Raw genomic sequence first — 21158 nt, forward strand, 5'->3', positions numbered from 1 at the left:
ATGTCAGGTCACGGAGTTATGACGTCACAAAGGGAACAGCCTCCGGCCGGATTTTCACAAACTGAGTGCCAACGCCCGAGGTTTCCTGCCGGTGGTACGGACATCGGTTGACGGATCGTGATGAAACTTCCCATGCATGTTGGGGCAAGTATTGGCTATCATATGGTATAAAAAACTTGACCGGGTCAGGTCAGGTCACGGAGCTATGACGTCACAAGAGGAACAGCGTCCGGTACTATTTTTGAAAAGCGCCCGAACCACTATTTTGCTAATTCTTGTCACCTCAATGGGAATATGCAGCAATATTAGCTTCTATAGGGAGCAAATGGACCTCCCAAATCCAAAAATACAATCAGATTTCAAAAATTTAAATTTTGATTTTTCGAATTTCTGCCGCCGACTGTGACCTAGCCAACTTCCGGCGCTCCCAACGCGCCATTTTTAGAGCTAGGGAAACGAAATACATACCAAATGATAGAGAATTGATCAAGGAACACGATAGTGAAGGTTTCAAGTCGATATCTCCCACCGTTTTGCCGCAATCGCCGCGGAAAGTTGAAAAAGTCTATTTTTTCCGAAAATTTGACCTTTGACCGGTCAAAAGTAGGTCAAATGTTGACCTAGGACCAAAAAATATACCACCAATCGCGAGATCTCGGCGAGAGCAATCCGTTGGTCTTTTCCGCTAAGCTCTACGACGCTCCGTTTTCAAACGCCAAGGGGGGGGGTCGCACCAACCCCCCCCCCCTGCATGGGCGAAGGTGGCAGATCGCCGTTTACGGGCGAGGGCTAGACATGCTTGCTTGTGTACACTTTCTGAAATGAATGATTGCTGATTAGTGATATCCCAAACTCTGCGAGAATGGAAATGCATAGTCATCGTAGTCAAGCATTCACGTTCCATAGTAAAAGTGTCTCAGGCAAACGGTATTTTGCGGTGAATTTTGAGCCGTGTGGAAATGCATCATGAAGTAAATTCAACGAAAACATTATCACGCAACGATATCTTCACGTCTTTTGATCTGCACTATACGAAATAACATACATTTTTTAGTATGTATGGGGAGTTTCTAGTTAATCCAATTATAAATATGGCAGTTAGAGGCCTGCTAAGAGTAACATGTCGCCGGCTGAGGCGGGCTCGGCCGATGCGGGAAACGTAGCAATCACAATTTTGTGTTTACACGTTCATATTTCAATTGTTTACCAATTGATTTTCAAAATTCTTTCACCATAAGATTGCCTGTACATTTCTTAGTCTTCTCACAAAATTTGACGCGAATCGAACGTAATCAGCGGTAGGGAGCGCGATGTAAAGACGGAACTGTTCCGTTCCGTCCCGGCACAGTCTACAATTCAGGCGGCGCGTAGCGGTCGGCGCCGGCTGCCGAGTCGCCGCGTTGCTGCGGCGACAGGATGTTCACTTTACACCGCCATTACTAGAACAGCTGTGAACCGATTTTCTTATTGCTTGCACGATGAGATGTCCAATTCAATTCTTGACAGGTAGCCATAATTAATTTCGCATTAATCTTATCAAGGGATGCGGAGCCGTGGAAATTTCAGACGGCTCCGGCTCCGGCTCCGGCTCCGGAGAAAAAAATCGGCTCCGGCTCCGGCTCCGGCTCCGGGTGAAATGTTATGGCGGCTCCGGCTCCGGCTCCGGCTCCGAGTAAAATGGTCCGGCTCCGGCGGCTCCGGCTCCGGCGGCTCCGGCTCCGACTCAGTACATCCCCTACGCAATCAATTAAATACGGGTGGAAGAAAAATTGGATTGGTTATACGCGTTACTCTTTGCCATGACCGGCTCACCGCGTCCCCGCGCAAACGCACCTCGGAGAGAACTGGCAGAACAAAGGGCTAGGAAGCGATGGCATTGGAAACGCAGTCGCCGCGAATCGGAGTTCAGTGAACCATCGTAAGCTGACACCCGTCTCGGCTGCATTGGGGGGTGAGGGGTGGGGGGTGTGTGGGATGAGACGGTGCTGGGAGTCGCAGTCCACTGCACTGGTTTGAAAACAATGGCCGTCACCTGATGACTGGTCCTCATGTTCTGGGGATGCAGTAGACGTGGGGGGGGGGGGAAGAGCAAACAGGAAGCTGTTTGCGTACTGTGGAATACTGGGGATATTCGGATTTTTTCATTCACTTGATGGCCCATGACGTAAGTACCATATGTTTTACTGCCTTGTACTGTCAAACCGAACTAGGTCAATTATTTTTTTTCCTCTTCAAAAAATAAAAAGGAGCCGGAGTCGCCCCCTTTTTTGGCGGCTCCGGCTCCGGCTCCGGCTCCGGGCTATATTGTTTCACGGCTCCGGCTCCGGCTCCGGCTCCGGGCAAAATATGCCGGCTCCGGCGGCTCCGGCTCCGACTCCGGCTCCGGCTCCGCATCCCTATTCTTATGAGATATTGGCGAAAAACAGGAGGGGTGGACGAAATTCGTTCTTCCCCCTCCACTGCGCGTGCTAACATACGTTTGCATATGTGCAATTTTCTTCAAAACTTATGAATGGCCCACTCTAATTTTTTCACAGGTTGTTAAGAATATGGTAGGCAATAAAATATATGAAAATGAGCCAAATCGAAGGTGACGTGTTTTTTGCTATTTCAATATTTGTGCTTAAGAACAGAGTTAAGCAAATTTCAAGGTCATATATTTAAGTAGGCGCAATTACAAACAAATGCTGAAGAAATTACCTAAACAGTAAGGTTTATTTCATTCAAATCAAACAAGTACAACCAAAGTTATGGTCGTTCAAAAATTTAAAGATGCAACATTTTGCAAAAATTTGATGCCCTATATTTCGAACACCTGTGGTCAGAATGCGCAAAAAACATCAATGTAATGTCCGGGGCCACACAGAAACTCGCTCACAAATTTATAACGAAATCGCTGATGGTAAGGTGCAAAACAGCCGATTTTTGTTCGATTTGACATGGAATGCCCCAGCAGCTGTATTTTTACCCTCGCCCATATTGGTGTTTTGCCAGCGTCTATCGTAAAGGGGGGGGGGAGGAGGGTCCGTTGGACCCCTTTGCCGTTCAACCCCTGATCGAGCTAGAGCTTCGCGGAAAAAGTGCGTGTTGCCCGTGACGAGAGGAGGCCGTTGATACCCAATTTTAATATCCTAGGTCATTGGTTGACAGGTCAAAAGTCTAAGTTGACAAAGTTGTCAAAGTTGACAGTTCAACAACTCAAAAGTCGGGGAATCGGGACCTGTTAGAGCTTCGTAAAGTGAAGCTTTTATAGGGTTTTGCGGGGTGCTGATCACGAATTTCAAGTTAGTTTTGATCACAGATGATGTTTTCGTGCATTAAGGCCAGGTCAGGTCAGGTCAGGTCAGGTCACATGTTACGAGGGAACCAAAACTACTTCTTAAATGTTCAAACGGTTTCTAAATGCGAAATCAACTCCAAAATCTACCCCAGAAACATGTAGAACTCGAAAGAGTGAACAAAGGTCATCAAAGGTCAGTGACCTGACTGACCTTCACGTGACCTTGATCCGTGAAGGTCAGTCAGGCCAGGGGACTTTTCAACGAGGAATGAAGCTTATATGATCTAGTACTATCTCCCAGAGGCCTCACAACTTGTATGTAGCTATCTCGTATTTTTCTTAAGAGTCACCTGAAGTCAGGTCGGTCACGCAACCTCACGATTATTAGTCAATTGGGAAATATGAAAGCTGTTATTTTGGCGCCGGGAGACATCTAAAGCTGTCTCAAGCGCATTAATTCGTGATATTATACAATCTTTGCGAGCCCCAGCATTCACTTTTGCATTCTTGATCTTAGGTGACTTCATTTATGACGTCACTAAGGTCACAGGAGTTTTCACCAAAAAAGTCCCGATCAAATTGAGCTAGCGAGTCGGGAAGCCACCAAAGGACTTGTGAGGACCTACCGAATCGAATAAGCGATATGATCTCCTTGGGCCAGCTTCGTGGACTGAGTGGCTCTGCCCTGATCATGACCTGAGGTGAACACCTTAAATTGGCCTCAACAAAAACAAAGCGTATACTATTCGACGCGCTTGGGCATGCAAAACTCGATGGTGCCATTACCTTGGCTCTGTATCCACTATGGTGAAGTTGTTTACCAAAAAACGATCCCGCGACTCGGAGCACTGGTACTGACCTCAGAGTTTATCGGTTGACCCGAGACATTCAACTCGGTTACTCGGGCACCAGCTGCTGCATCTCATACGATGCACGCGCTCAGTTTTATCCGCAAGGCGCTAGCCAGTGGCGCAACCAGGATTTCGTTTCGGGGGGTCATCGCCTCCAAAGCGGGCCCCCTAGTGTGCGGGCCCCCACCCATTTTTCAGAATCTTTCCATATTTCATACGCATTCTGCTGAGCGGGCCCCCTTTACCTGCATGATAACCCTGAGCGAGTTTGAATCGGAAAATTTTGATAGAACAATAGTTCGGTAATCACCCGGTGTTCAATTTCCACGTGAATTGACCATGACAGAAATATGTTACTATGACGTATGAATTCGTATCTTTCGAGGCCGAAATGTGCCCCTTCTGCAATATGCATAGCATATATGCAAACTGAACTGTTGTCTGCTTCTGTCGGACAAGATTTAAGCAGTCCCACGTGCCTGTCCTAACTCAGTCATCTATTGGCTGCTGTAGTAGATTGTGCTTTATTCTTCTTCATTACGTGATTTCGCTCACAAGCAGTTTTAACCCTCGCCGGCACAGGGGGAGGGGATGATGCAACCTCCCCCCCCCCCCCTAAGGTTTTTCGCGAATAACTCGGGTAAAAATCGGCCGATCGCGACCAAACTTTCAGTACCCTCGCGTTGATCACACCTACCCTAGAAATTTCATGACCCTGACCCAAATGGCCTTTGACCTGTGACCTACTTTCCGAGACCATGTTTGGCCAGAATCGCGATTCGGCGTATGCCGGCTCGCATTAGCCGCGCGTTTCAGTCTTTTCGTGGTTTCAAGCATTCAAACATGTGAGTTGATGCTGCTCCCATGCATTAGGGTGGATGTCAAGGTCACCTGAAGGTCAGGTCAGGTCATTGACCTATGATGACCTCGGTACTTTTTCGAATTATACATGTTTCCAGGCTAGTTTTTGGAGCTGAATCCGAATTTAGCAACCATTTGAACATTTACGAAGTAGTTTTGGTGCCTTCGTAACATGTTACGAAGCTGCCAGAGGCGGCTGGCACGTAGGTACTACGAATACCCGGCAGGACCCCTACTGGTTGACCTGACCTGACCTGACCCGACCTGGCTTAAATGCATAAAGACACCATCTGTGATCAAAACTAACATGATAACTATTCATGATCAGTACCCCGAAAAACCCTATAGCAGCCACAATTAACGACGTTCTAACAGGTCCCGATTTTCCCGATTTTTCGGTCATTGACCTGACCTGGAAGGTCAACCAATGACCAAGAACCTTAAAATTGGGTATCGTCGGCTTCCTCTCGTCACGGGGAACACGCTCGTATTTCCCGCGAAGCTCTAGCTCGATCATGGGCCAAACACGAAGGGGTCGTACCACCTTGTGCCGTCACGAAGGGGTCGTACCTCTTGTGCCGTCGAAGGACGCAAAATGGCCGGAATGGCCTGTGCCGGCGAGGGTTAACGCGCTCATATGGGACATGTATTGCCATGGGCCGGGTTTGTTGTGGCGTGGTGATGTGGTGACGTAGATTCTGTCTGCTATCGAGGTCCCGGCATGGTGTTACTTAGCGCGGGGTACGGGCCCGACCGTTGCGCCAAGTGCGCTGAAATTTGCGCAACTTATAGATTAAGGATGGGCAACGTGCCTTTGAGGGTCTCAGCTCGATCGGATTGATAGCGAGCACATGACGCGTGCTCAAAAAGTGCAAATTCGCGTTATGGACTTTACATGTATGTATAAATCGGCTTGCAAAATCGGGCGAAAATGACTAAATTTGCCAGACACTGGTCCGGTCCCCGTGCAGTATCTCGGTAACCGTGGGCCCAATCGCCACGGGGTATCGTGTAGAGAATCGAAAGGGCCATCGAATGGTGTGCGGTGCAGGGATGGCACGCGCCACCTGCACCCGTGAGGGCACTTATACTGGGAAATTTACGTTTCGGACAGATTTGGGACTTAATGCTATTTTCGGGTGACTGTTTGACGGAGCGGGTTCAAACAACGCCTGTTGGCAAAAGAAATGTACCGCCTCTCATGGAAAAATTGTGAAAAGCTAATTGATAAAAAACAAGGTGGAACAAATCGCTGGAGAGAATGGTATTTGTTAATGACTTACTTAATTACACGGGTTTTACTGCATAACCTGGTACGTTTGACAGTTGAAAATGGCATAGTTGGAAAGAGCATTCAATTTTGTCCAAAATCCAATCATCGCTTTTGCATGACGAGCAACAGTATTCTTAAAAATATAAATGTTGGAAACCTCTACATAGTAGTTAATTCATCGATGGCTGTCATTTTTCAATAACCTACGTCAACCGTTGTTATAAACTACACATGACATGACATGTTCTATAGTAGAACGCATGCTTATCAGACACGAGCACCTCGATGCAATGGATATTTTTTCCCAATCCAAAATGCCTAGCCGTCAAAAAGCAATCAACCGAAATTGATACATCACCCACGGACACAAGACCAACCAAATGCCCACCAATCGAAAATACCCCTTATTCGCTTTGCGGAGCAAGCGGGTCACCCTAGCGGGCCCCATTCAACCAGGGGCCCGGGCCCTATCCACACGGGGGCCCGGGCCACGTCCACCTGGGCCTCCGGGCCCCGTCCACCCGGGGCTCCGGGGCCCGTCCACCAGGGGGCCCGGGCCCCATCCATCCGGGGGCCGGGCCCCGTTCTCCCGGGGGCCGGGCCCCATTCACCCGGGGGTCCGGCGTCCACCCGGGCCCGGGGCCCGTTCTACCGGGGGCCCGGACCTATCCACGGGGGGCCCGGGCCCCATCCACCCCGGGGGCCCGGGCCCATTCTCCCAGGGGCCCGGATCAATTCTCCCGGGGACCCGGGCCCGTTCTCCGGGAGGCCCGGGTCCGTTCTCCAATCTCCCGGGGCCCCGGGCCCGTTCTCCCGGGGGCCCGGGCCCCATCCACCCAGGAGGCCCGGGCCCGTTCTCCCAGGGGCCCGGATCAATTCTCCCGGGGGCCCGGGCCCGTTCTCCCGGGGGCCCGGGCCCCGTCCACCTGGGGCCCCAGGCCGACCCCTCACCCGTGGTGTCCCAGTAGGCATTTCTCGAAGCGGGCTCGTCCGATTAGATTAGGGCCTCTCTCCTCCCTCTCTCTCTCTCTCCCTCTCTCTCTCTCTCTCTCTCTCTCTCTCTCTCTCTCTTTCTCGAGCGGGCCCCTGACAGAAATTTCGGGGGGGTCAGCTGACCCTCTGACCCCCCCTGGCTGCGCCACTGGCGCTAGCTCAATTAGGAGCGAAAAGACGGAGAGGGGTCGTAATCGCCCCCCCCCCTCCTCGGCCGGGGTATATGCAGAAAACCCAAAAGTCCATGGAGCTGGTTAAGCACTGAAGTGACATATTATGATATGAGAAGATATAGGTCAAAACAAGTATGCACCCTAGCGGGTGTGAATAAAATTGTATTTGAGGTATGCCTTTTTAATTATACGTTCGATTTGCTTTAGTTATTGGTAAGAACAGAGGCAACCAGGAAGAGCGCCCCTGAAGAAAAGATGGCGCACTTGAAGGGTGCGATTTTAAGGTCTAAGGTCAGTCGGGGACCTCTAAGTTCGGGTCAAGCGCTCCATGTTAGGGGTAAAAGAATGGGGGCAAAAAACATTCCGATTTTGGCAGCATCGTCTTCGTCATGCTGTGTCACGGCACCCATCCACTCCCTCGCCCGAAATATAGTTCCCTTTTTGTATCAGTTCTGGCATAATCCCGCACATTATGCTGCATGTTGTTTGCCATGAAAAACAATGCATGTTCAGCTACGCTCTACGCAGTACGCACTAACATAACCACCATCCCACCATCCACCACTAACCACCATCCCGTTCTGTGCTCCCTTCCACTCTGCACACGAATCAGCCGAGATACTAGTCAGTCGGGCTAGCGCTATCCTCCCCTCCCTTCCTGACTGCACAGCGCTAAAACCTAGAGCCGAGACTTCCCGAGCGCGACCTCTGACCCCACGCGGTCCGAAGGGTCAGCCGATGCCTAAGGGCGCGCCGCCCGCCGGCCACCCGGATAGCCTCTGCTGAGTCTCCCTTTCATACACCGTTTACTACGCGCTCGATTCATTCATGATTCTGTGTTTCTGCGTTCCTCTCGTTAGATGGCTCTACTGATGTCATAGGCGATCCCAGGCAGATTGCGGCCAGAATACCCCAAACGGCAGAAAATGGGGTTTTTGGTGAATATCTCGGAAAGCATTTGGCATACAAGGATGCAATTTTACAGTCTAGTGGTAAATGTGCATACACACAATTCGGGTTCATACTTATGCATTTGAACATTATATAGGACCAGATATATCCAAAAAAGCAAAACCAACAAGACTTTTACTGGAGAACCGTACATGCAGCATAGGTGCCGACATCTCCAATCTGCACGCATGAAAGGTCATGTTTATCATGTCACCTACTTCCAGCCAGAGATACTGCATCACTGCCCTCTCACTTCTCAGTGATAAATAGCATTTCGCCCGAGGGTCGACCCGAGGGGGAGGACCCAAGCCTCACCGAGCTCGCATCCCGTGCCCCACTTTTCGCAACCAGCGCGGCGTTACCAGAAACTGGAGCCGAGCGGACGGCTGACCTTGATATCACAGATATGTGGGGAAGCGCTCGTGCATCAGAAGGGGGAGGGGCGCGACTCGAGTGAGCCACCAGCTGATTCCATCAGGGGCGCGCCCAGGGCTCCCTGTGCGGGGGGCAGAGTTCGATGGTGGGTGACGTTATAATGGATAGGTGTTAGATGGTGGATGCTGTCGTGCCTCTTATGATTATATACAAGCTTTGTGGTACATATTTGTCAGATTTATTTTACCTAATCGAGGTCACAATGAACGCGAGATAAATGACAAATCACTGCCGGTCAGTGTTACGTCTCCTATATGTTTTGAGTAAGTCTGGAAGTGAAGGCGTGGACGGTCACACTCACATATGTTAATACCTACCGTACTTTATAGTAGATATTGTTTCGTGGTATACCTACACTTGTAGATAATTAGGAGTTAGCAGACTGATACTACATACATGGTCGGGGACTCTGAGAGCGTTGGATATTTTCTCGCCTAAGCGCCATCTCAAGACCAACTGACCTCAGAGAAACTTAGCATCGGCCGGATGTGGAACGCTTATATAAGTGTTGCCGTCTGAGCCGCTAGCGTACAGTAGGTCTATTAAAAAAGTCCCCAGCACCAGTGGGCGCTGCCTTCGCTGAGCCGAACCCCCGTCTGCCTGTCCCATATCGCGCCGGGCTCAGGTCAGGTAGGGTCAGCGGGACCGCTCGGTCCGGCCCGCGGGCGGTGGACGGGCGGCCGGTAACGCTTTCCGCCAGCCAGCTGTAGAATCCAACAAACGGAACGGCCACCGCTCAGCGCAGCGAAACCGGTGTTTAAGAATGGCAGTAGATGTTCATGGCCACAATGATTAAAGATAGTCATTGTTAGCCTGTGCCCCACAGGAATGCCTAGACTCTAACGCCCTGTTGGAGGGGAAATGGGGATTGAGCATCATTCTTATAACTCAGCTTTGGGCATTTAAGTGGCATTCGAAGTAGCGTCAAAAGTAGCAAAAAAGAAGAAGAAAAAAAATTCAGCCAATTTAAGATCGGGTCAGAACCAGAGGTCATGTCACCAGAGGTCATCGGTGGTAAAATTTTGCTTGGACAGGGTGCGTTGCGTGCACCGGTGCATTGGGTTTCCAATTTCCATGGAAACATCAACAGAATCGGAAGCTCGCAACGCTAGCGTGGAGCCGAATAGCTGCAACAATGCAGCAGCGCAGCGCAGCGTGCTGCAGCGTGGGGCCGTGAAACACCGCCCAGGCCCCCTGTCTCCCCCTAATTCCTGTCATCCTTCCCACTCTGAAATCGACCGAGCCTAGCCTAACACAACAATCAGCTCGTTTACCGCTATGTCTTAATAATATTGTCGGATTTAATTAAGGTGAACGGCTTAGCACGTAAATAACAGCAACTGCCACCATCGGTATTATGAGAAAACCAATTGCTTTTCCACAAACACTTACAAGTTTTTAGCTTAAAACTTACTCGAAATTAATTTTACCAGCCTCGTGTTCCTCTTATCAAAACGCTTCGAATGAATCAAAAGTTAATCTTTAAAGGCCATTGAAAAATTTGGCATATGTTCAAAGACATGACCTGACCAGAAATGGCCAGGATGCATATTAGATCCGTATCGTGGAACATTACAAACACTTCAGATGATTTCATAACTTAAGCATGTCTATCAAAAATAATTAATACATGGCTCATATGTAGGCTGGGTGTGTGATCATGCTTACGAGTATGTTGAACGCAACTGATAATTTTCTATTGGCCACAATTTCTATATTTAATTTATCCTCCAGGATTTCATATTTTTATTAATGACACCTTGACGATGTCGAGAAAAAACGCTTAGGAGATTTAACAGCCTGAGATACATTCAGTATAAGGAAGGGTCAAGGGTGCTAGATTCCTTCCGTCCTCGCTATCCTCAGGAAAAAAAAAACAATCCGCATCGCCCCTAGTCTTCATGCTTCCCTCTCTGGACTGGAGGTCATCCCACCAGCCAACCTGTAGTTGATGTCGGATCAATTCCAGGCAGAAATGTGCATGGATCCGAGTGATGGATCTATGATCTCAGTGGATCTCGAGGCAAATTGCAGGTTCGGATCTATGATCCCACAGAATCCGGCGTGAAAAAGTATCCTGGATCTATGATCTCACAGGATCTGACGATAAACCAAGAACATGGATCTTTGATCTGAGTGGATCCCACCATGCATTTCATTTTGAACCAGGTTTCCAAGTGTTTCTATGTCAATAAGTGCCAAAAAACTATGGATTATGAGGTGTATCACATTAAATCACTAAATAATAACGTTTGTGAGTTGCAACAAGTGATCTTTGGGATTTCTGTGTTGACCAAAAATAAATGATCTGTGATCCCACTGGATCTCAAGCAAAAATACTAGACTCAGATCTATGATCCCTACGGATCTCTCGATAAATTAAAGAGCTGGATCTATGATCCCCACGGATCCGAGATCAGGATCCGTGGGATCAGATCCCAGATCCATTTTCTCGGATCCATGCACATGTCTGATTCCAGGACAAATAATCCTCTTCGTGGTGACGGTTTGGGAGACGGCTGGACCGTCCCGACAGGGCAATCGTCCCACGGGAACAGTCTCGCTTCCGCAGATCACTGTCGCTGGCTCGCACAACCCAATTACTACACCAGAGCATAGTTATGTCATAGCTTTGCGAGGGCCTTTTCAGACCGAAAAGATGGCTCCCAACAAAACAAACAGTTTTCTCATTTAGTATTGTATCTCATCAAACACCACATGTTTTCAGAGTGTTTATTATGCGTTCCGTCCAAAAAAGCGCAGTTCAATTTTCTCCCATTGACTTGAACGATCTCAAAATTGACCCGGCCTTTCTGTCAACAATGTCAAACTTGCAAAGTAAACGTTTCAAATACATAGGTATAGTGTTGCCCAATGAAATCGCTGAAAGTTCTAAGGCGATCGGTTAGTCGGTGTATTTAGATTGATGAGCACAGGAACTTTCCTTGAGGTAAGGTCACTTGACGTGACCAGGTGTTATGACCTTGAATTGAAAGACTTGGGCACACTATCCCGGCCAAACACTATCCCGGCCAAATAGTGAGTGAGAAGGGAGCGATCCCCCAACCCCATGTTTAGCTCCTATAATTGAGCTAGCTGCTAGAGCCTCGCGGAAAAAACGAGCGTTTGCTTCGTTACGTGACGCAGCGACTGGTACCCCATTTTAAAATATCAGTGACCTCTTAGGGCAGGTCAAGGGCCCCAAGGCATTCGATCGTTTTTTTTTGGTAAATAACCACAAAAATTGTCGCATTGTCGTCCTTTCGATACAATCGTGTTTTCTGTTCTCAGACGCGTCTGCATGCTTTTTTGTTTAGGTGAAACAATTTAGGATGTTTACCTGAGGTCAATGTCATGTTAGGGCAACACAGGTCACGAAGCTGTTGAAAGGAGGACATGTTGCATAACATTTGATTCGGCAAGTCTTGCAAAGTCCATTGATGGCTGTCCCGACTGGCTAGCTCATTTTGATCGGGAGTTATTGACGAAGCACTCCTATCACCCTAGTGACGTCATAAATGACGTCACGCAAGGTGAACAATGCAAAAGTGAAGCATTAGACCTTGCCAAGAATGTATGAAGTCACGATTTGAAGTGCTTGAGAGTTGAGGTATAATTTTAGATCATTTCCGACGCCAAGATTAACAGTTTCCATATTTCCCCATTATGCTTATATGGCACTAAGTGCATTGCGGATTTGCATCATTTTATAACCGACAACTGTGCAGAGGTTTACTTAAGACACCATGTTTAAGTGACCTGACCTGAAAACGTGGTTGATGTCAAATGATCCGGCTTGAATCAAATGCAAGGCATATGAATTATGTCAGCCTTCTATCATCAGTGTGCTTTGAGCTACCGCAAAAAAATACATGGTGGCGGCATTCACCCCTTCTTCTCGGCCGGCGAGGGTTAAACCTCGCTTCGAATTATTGCAGATAATGATGCGACCGAAAACAAAGCATTTATCTGTGTCTAGAACGGCCGCTGACTTGTTGGACAAGATCCCCAGTCTTGATTTGCTAGATGGGAATAAAATACTCGGTATGTGATACATATATAGTGTATACCCCTCGATTTGCCATCGCGCTAAGTCTCGTAATCATCACTGTCGCTTTTTTATCCGATATGATGTCGCCGCTAAACGGGTTGTTTTGTTTGCTTGCTTGCGTTGAATGGTCATTACGGATTATTGAATGATTGTGATAAAATAGGAATGGGGCGAGGGAGGATATGCACGGCGTCTGCAGGTGTTTAATTTAGATCACAAAGGCATCATTTCCGGCATAGTGCAGAGTCACTATCTTCCCCCTCCTCTGCACTGCGGCATCTCTGCGCCCCACACACGGCGTCCTCACTCCACGGCCGGCCGCCGCCAACTGACCCACTCGCCGGGCGCCGCGACCTGACCCGTGTCGCTGCCGCGGCCTGCGCAATAGAGTCGGGGCTGGCATCCGGGGGCTCGGCCGGCCGGCCGCCTCTGGAGCGGGGGACTTTTTTAGTAGACCTACTGTACATACGCCACGCAGCGCGCATAATTAAGCCTTTACGGACCATGAATACAAACAGGTACTAGATCGTGTGCCTCCCGACGGGTCACCGCTTTCTTCTTATATATCTCCGACGCTAGAGGCGGCGATGAAAGCGAGATCACTGACCACAATCGGTCATAATTATATCGAAAGGCGCTAAATTAAGACGACCGGTGGTACGCAGTTAGGATAAGGTTCAGCTATGGTTCATCTCCCGCCACCGATATGTTACCGGCCGTGACATAACCGTTCCCTCGAACCCACTCGGTCATAGTAAAGTGTAAACACAGTAGCGAATTTATGAAGCGGTCTGTAGAGCTGTGTGACCTCACTCCCCGTACTGGAGCCGAGCTGTCCTGCCGCCCCCCGCGGAGCTGCGCGCTCCGCGGATACAAATGACGTATGCTCCACTGCGTAGTGCGCACATTGCACCCCCCCCCCCCCCGGCTGATCCCCTCCCTTTGCGCAGCAGTTGCACGGGCAGTGAATGACACGGCACTCAGCAGTCGGCAATGAGATATTTAGATTCGCAACTGGTTTACAGAACCCATCAGCGGCCATGCAGCCTTCAGCTGTGCCGGAGAGTTGAGCAGATCTCTATAGGTGGATTTGCGGTATCCGGGGCCAGACACCTCGCTAAGTTTGAACGGAAACTAAACGCGCACATAAGTCATATAGAGATGCAAACATAACTCCAAACATCTCCCGGCACCTTGCCGGCACCGGCCCGGCACTGCTAATGAAATGAAAGTGCTCAACCTTTCGTGACAAGAATATGATATCTCACTGCTGAGCCAGCATCAACGGAAGCAACGTAGGCAGCTTTTGCAATGCATTGTTCATATCCATTGTCCAGTGACCACAGTCCATACTCGATATATCTTATGTTGCAGCGCTCTAGTGACCGAGCCTGGTTAAAAGCCAGCCAATGCTCGAGCTCAGTTACACCAACAGCGCGATTGAGCATATAAATTCGAGCTACATGCTTTGTCAGTGAGCACGAATTTTGAATCGCCTGTTTGCCACAAAACATTACTGAATAAGTTTTGACTATTGACTAGTGAAAGCCGCTTAGCTTGACTGCTCGACCTTTTTCGACCACACATAGGGTGACCGAACCGTTCCTTTTCAGCACGTTCCTTCGTCATCCCCTGACCTGCTCAGTCCATTGTCCCATGCAGTCGCCTATGGCAGCCAGATGATGTCATTGTCATATCATACACACGGGCATGAGCAGGGCGGGAGACCATCGTCTCACCACTCGCCACTCGGTCCCCCTCCCCCTGGCCGGCCGACCTGGGAGCGCCCCTGCGCCCGCGACGGCCGCCGTGGGGGCTGGGGGGTGCGAGCGAGCGAGTCCGCGCGCTCGGCCCGCCACGAGCAGGCGCGCAGTGGCGTGCCAGCACCCGGGACGTTGGGATGAGGTCGCGTGGCGTCGTGTTGGCGCATATTGGCTCGTGCGTTGGGTTGTGAATAAGAAGGTGCTAAACTGTGAAGCTACCACGTGGATGGGCGCGAGAGAGACCTGTTTGATATCCGTGGATCGTCTGGTGACGCCCAGAGGATTGCTGAAGGTGAGTGTCAGGGGTCTGAATCGCAGTGCTTCTGAATCGTAGTGCTTCTGAATCGCAGTGCTTCTGAATCGCCACGAACAACAGAATGAGAAGGAAGCATTCTGCATTTGACGTCTGAAAGATGTGCGTATTATCCCTGCCACCTTCAAATTCACATAGAGAAGGTCGAGGCGGAGAGACTAATGTAAGGTTACGCCCGCGGCCCGCTTGCGCTGCACTGGGGCTCAGACATATAGCTCATAGCTCAGTGCCAGTGTGTCACTTGTGTCGAAACTGGTTCAGTTGAGTAGAATCCCGCACCCTTGGAGTATTGTATATAATGTTCATGTTTGTCTCGGCCAGTCGGAGAGACCGCGCTCGCTGGGGTCAAGATGCCGCGGCCGTGACCTTCGGCCGGTCACGAGTTGGCTAGAGTGGCGAGTGGCGAGTGAAAGTCGGAGACAACTTATGAATGGACGGGGCCAGGCCCAGGGGTGGATCCCCGCCCACGCAGATCTCGAATATGGCGTAATTGTAATTCACCAGGAAAACGGCGTCCAGGTGCCCACTGAAACGTCTTTTGATTTATGTGTTTTGGCTTTATTTTATTTCTTTTGATTTCTGTGTTTTGGCTTTATTTTATTTTAGTTTTTTTTCGTAATTGTTGTCGTGCGTGAACGCAGGACCGATCCAGTTCCACATTTTCAATTCCATCAAGGGCTTCAGGCATTTAATGGCTAGGGCTGGCACTTACTGGGTCATTCAGGTAAGAAAAAAAAGTTTTGAAATACGTCACAACTTTCACGTGGATAGAGACCAGTTGTGAAACAGCTCTTCAGTTGCATCGTTTTGATCACCCCGAGGTCGGGTAAGGTCATGTGATAGACACTGATACAGCCCATATTGTGATATTTTCAATGGGCCTCAGCCTACAGATTCGGCCTGTAGATTCGGGGAGACCCAGATAGGCGTGGGAGTTTAAAGGGACTGTCCCACCTTTGCATTAGTTCTGAATTGAGATAGCCAAGTTGGCGGCCAGGTTCAGAAACCACTATATATCCTGGTCGCAATATCCTCAGTTTCGTGGTGTTAAAGAAATTCGTTCCCTTCATTTGAAAAGTGGGCCTTAGCTAAGGCCCTATCTCTTAACTATTAACGGCCATTTGATGACGTCATTTGCATTTTGAACGCCTGTCACGCATGTGAAGTTTCACTTGATTTACGAATAAGGTAATCACTATACAGAGACACTTGTTATTGTATGAGCCGCGTCATATTTGAGAGCAAATACCTATATTTGCCGCCAAATTTCCCCCACATTGACATGAAGTAAATCCTTCATTACGTCACAGATCCGATCTAAATGACGTCACGATGAAATATAAAAGTCGCAATATCTCAAAAAGTATACAATGAAAACGCGTAAAAACTTGCAGAATTCGTCACAATATCATGAGTAACATTTCCGAATCCTAAATGGTACTTTTTTGAAGGTGGGATAATCCCTTTAAAGCATAACGTAGCTCTTGTTGTAGGCCGTCCTCAGCGGGAAGCATTTGACTGTATACTTTCAGCTTGTGAAGGTATTTATAGAGGTCCACAGAGGTCATGTGACGGAAGTTTGGACAACACTGTCGGCCCCCGCCGAAGTTAGTTGGTAGCACCGCTGCTCCACGGCGTACATTTCCTACCAGCCCATAGGGTTTACATGTTAAATGGCCTGTTTTCGGCGAGCGATATCTCGGTCAACCTTTGAAGGAATCAATAGTTCTTAGTCTCAAATGATAGATCGATGAATTTTCTTTCGACAATTCCTCTACCATTTTTCACGAAACCCAGCCGATCTTCTAAGGCGTACATACAGGGTAAAGATTTCTCTGCACGCCAGCACCCGCGATCCGCCTCTCCGAGCGTTGGTTCGCGGTCCTCGGTAGCGTAGTCGGTAGCGTATCGGGCTACAGATCAGAGGGTCGTGAGTTCGAATCCTGGGAGCGCTGCGTGATTTTGGCTAGAATTAAATGATGTAGATTCTTGAATGTTTGCATAATCAATTATTAATAGCTAATTGAATGTATCGGCCCACTAATCGGCCCTTAAAACCTGTTATTTAAGAAATTTAAGAAATGATTGTCACGTGCGCGTCACGACTGCCAACCATAAGCGCTACCATATTCTAGATTGAACTAACTTTTTGCTAGTCCCGACCACATATAGTAGGTTTTCTAGTAGTTATACTAGAAATTCCTGCCAAAGTTCGTCCTACCCTTCACTCAATATACCCTGAACACTGTAGCCAGTTCACTAAAGTATAGCCTAAAGTAAAGTATGCGCGAATAAAAGATATCCAACGACTCGTACCGACCTCATGTTACTGATCCAGGGGTTACTTTTCCTTGTCAATGTCACACAGTGACGGGAGTCTGAAGATCATTTGCGGATTATATGCTCTAATGACCCGTGCACTTTTTCGATGTACTCATATTTTCGGGAAACTATTGATCTCGTTGAAGAGTGGCTGTATTTGGAGTCAATAAGGCAGTCTGAAATTGTGAACTTGTTTAGATGCACACCAAAGATGCAATATCAGTATCATACTGAGACCGTGATTTACGTTTGTATTTCTTCTACCCCGAGCCGATACAGCTCACCGTTAGTCCCAACCTAATGACGTTTATTCATGTAGTCCAGCGATAGAAAGCCTGCCTCTGTTAAAGGGACCCTCCCACCTTAACATTAGATTTGAGTTGAGATAGCCAAAATGGGGTCCCTGGCTCACAATTACCGGTTTCGGCACTCACAACATCGAGAAATGCCTTAAATCAGAAATATTGAATTTCAAAATTGCAGCATTTTGATTCAGAGGGGCTAATGCTTAGGAATACCCCTCTGAATGTGTGACGTCAGCGCAGATATCTAACGATTTTTAAATGTTTGACTAAAACGTTTTGTAGCACGCGGAGGTATATGCTATTTGCGCGCAACATCTGCCGCAAACGCCGCACTTCTAAAATAAAGTCGCTAGAAACAGCGGAGATCCCAAAAAAGTAAACAAAAGTAAAAGCCTAATATCTTGAAAACCGGTGAATATTTTTCGATGAAATTTGGTAGATATTCGTTTTCGCTCTTTCTGAACCGAGCGACATCACTTTCATGCCAATTCATTAACTTTTCTGAAGGTGGGAGGGTCCCTTTAACAGGTATACCTTCAAGAAATAACAATCGTTAAATAGGTACGCCGCCAGCGAGCTGCTATACCATGCCGTAATCGCCACGCCGTTTGTGGATTATGGAAAGCTTGTGATGTTGGTACATACATACAATATACATACATACATAGATACATACAATGTACTACTTAAAGGGACCCTCCCACCTTAACATTAGTTTTGAGTTGAGATAGCCAAGTTTGCGGCCAGGCTCAGAAACCACCATTTATCCTGGTCGCAACCCCCGCAGCTTTATGGTGTTCAAGAAATTTCTTCCCTTTACTTGCAGGGTGGGACCAGCGTGGTCCCTATCTCTTAACCATTACGGGAATCTGATGACGTCATCAGGCTTTCGAACGTCCGTTAAATGTTTGACTAAAACGTTTTGTAGCACGCGGTGGTATATGCTGCTTTGCGCGCAACAAATGCCGCACTTTCAAATAAAGTCGCTAGGAACAGCGGAGATCCCAAAAAGTAAACAAAAGTAAAAGTCTAATATCTTGAAAACCGGTGAATATTTTTCGATGAAATTTGGTAGATATTCGTTTTTGCTCTTTCTGAACCGAGCGACATCACTTTCATGCCAATTCATTAACTTTTTTGAAGGTGGGAGGGTCCCTTTAAGTGATCGGAATTATAATGACTTAACTGAAAGACGATTGATTGTGTTGGGGACTCGGCTTTTCTCGCCATGTCTCTTTTGAATCATATTGTAATCGGCTTTGTTCGTATGTTTTCCTTTGGCGGTATTTCACACTCGTCGCTGGCTGCGGTGCATGGCAAGTGCCGGCCGCTGGCCTCCGTGCGGTGTTTGTATTCACTACCGGTTCATTCTGGCTGTGACTGAAGGCGACAGTGGCCTTCAGCCGTCGCTGTCCTCTGTCCATACACGCTCCCCTGCACCCTCAGATAGCGCCCGTATATGTTAGTGGCAATTGTTTGGGACTCACCTAATTGATACAGAGATGGGTGCAATGCAAAAAGGGAGCATATACGAGGTACAGGTCCCGCGGGTTTTGGCGGTAGGTTTTGCTCCTATGAAATTTAGCAAATTTCTGGCTATACCTCTCTTCTTCGTCATAAGCTTTTAAGGGTTCAAGATGCGATCGACTCATTCGTACACATGCCTGCCATGATGCTCTAAAATGGCTTCATCGTACCTATATCGATTAGTTTCTGAGATATAGTGGGAAATATAAAAAGGCAAAACCTGCCGCTTAAACCCGCGAGAGCCGTACCTACGGTATTGGTACACAGAAAAAGCGCAAATAAGACTGCAGTAGGTATGCGTCGCTTTATGAAAGCTAGCTGCACAGTTGCTCATACTCGTGTAATTGATTCGTTTACCCAAGAATCGAGTCACTTGATATGCGAGACGATGCTGTGCAAGCGCGTACGTCTTCTATACAGCGATTCATCGTTATGTTTTGCACGGTAGGTAGGCATTTGTCGGTCATTGTAGTGATGAATATGACCTCCCGAGTGCGTTAGTGCGATCCTGACGGCTCTGACGATCAAATAGAAGTGTTGTTGCTCCAATAAAACCTCATCGGCCAGCCAAAAGGCACGTTTTCTTCTGTTTGGTGCATTGCGAGTATGGGATGTGGTTCTGTGCACTGGTGGATCCAAACGAGGGGATGAGTCGGGGCACTTCTCCCTCCCGTAACGTCCGAAATTGGCGAAAGCTTATCGTGTTCATCGCCTAAGAAAAAGCGCATAAATTCTTATTTACAAGGTGTTGCACAGAAACTTAAGAACGCAAATCAACTAAAATGTTTTTAGGTGTGAGTAGGAGAGTCTTACGGGCAAGCATGCTCTCTTCTGCAGGACGGATTCCCCGGCACTCGGCTGTGTATGGGTACTTATAGCTATGTCGTAACGCTAGTTCAGGTGCAAGTTGCAACTTATTTTTATGAGTTAAAAATCTGGCATTGGCGCTGATCCCTTCTGACCTTTGTAAAATATTTATTATAATTATCTTTTTATCGGAAAAGTTTTCCAAGCGCCTGCAGTATGTGACCTGCAGTGATGTGTCCGACATATTATCACCGCTGCCCGTCAACCAGCCGCGCTCCTTCCTGACCAGTTTCTATAGGTACCGGGCAGGATTCCACCCATACCTCTGACATTTGGTTTTGCCGCTGCGACAGAACTTGTTTTGTTGGAGATAGCCTCGTCAACATAAAAACTCGACACCGTGCTAGTGGTGACCTGACTCAATGACCTGACACTACTCAGCATCGGTGTTTTTTTTTTTCTTCTCAAAATGTCTGACTCCGATCATCCGATGCTGATGAGATCAGAGAACACTCTGCATCAGCACAGATCAGCAGACTGGCTCAGCGGCTAGCGCTGATTGCTGAGGCTGAGTGATAATGACGTCAGCATGCCACCGCGTTCGGCGTTCTTGTGCGGTGGGTCGGTAGGACGGGAACAGAGAGGGCTCCACCGCTTCACTGAAAGCAAATCTGACCGGCTTTTGTTAGTAACAGTAAAGTGGGCCTAGAATCACTACCCTTTTACCAACCATTTACCATCACGGTACTATGCTCTTACTATCCCAGTACCATGTTTACTATCCCAGTACCACGTTCATACTATCCCAATACTATCCCAGTGCAAGGTTTTTACTATCCTAGTACCACGTCTTTACTATCCCAGTGCCACGGTATCACGTCTTTACTATCCCAGTACTACGCTCATACCACCCCAGTACCAGGTTCATACTATCCCAGTACCACGTTCGTACTATCCCAGTACCAAGTTTATACTATCCCAGTACCACGTTTATACTATCCCATTACCACGTTTATACTATCCCATTACCACGTTTATGCTATCCCTATACCACGTTCGTTCTATCCCAGTACCTCGTCTTTACTATCCCAGTACCACGTCCATACTATCCCAGTACCACGTTGCACACACGTTTCAGAAAGGTCCACTGATTTTTATTGGATGACGTTTCACGAAGAGCAATGGTTTTCCGCGGCGCCTGCTGAATCGACGCTGCACAGTGCAGCGAGAACACCTACATACGCGCACGTACA

At 48.2% G+C, this 21158-nt stretch overlaps 1 protein-coding gene across 1 annotated transcript in view; it reads left to right on the forward strand.

Moving 5' to 3' along the window:
• The first annotated feature begins 14723 nt into the window (after nt 1-14723).
• LOC122375478 (ATP-binding cassette sub-family G member 4-like) overlaps nt 14724-21158 on the forward strand; it is a 41805-nt gene continuing 35370 nt past the window's right edge. The window contains 1 exon segment of the mRNA XM_043354886.1: nt 14724-14923. The gene's annotated coding sequence lies outside the window, so the exon portion shown is untranslated.

Source organism: Amphibalanus amphitrite, unplaced genomic scaffold (assembly GCF_019059575.1).
Source record: "Amphibalanus amphitrite isolate SeventyFive unplaced genomic scaffold, NRLGWU_Aamphi_draft 001850F_arrow, whole genome shotgun sequence".
In the NCBI taxonomy this organism is placed as follows: domain Eukaryota; kingdom Metazoa; phylum Arthropoda; class Thecostraca; order Balanomorpha; family Balanidae; genus Amphibalanus; species Amphibalanus amphitrite.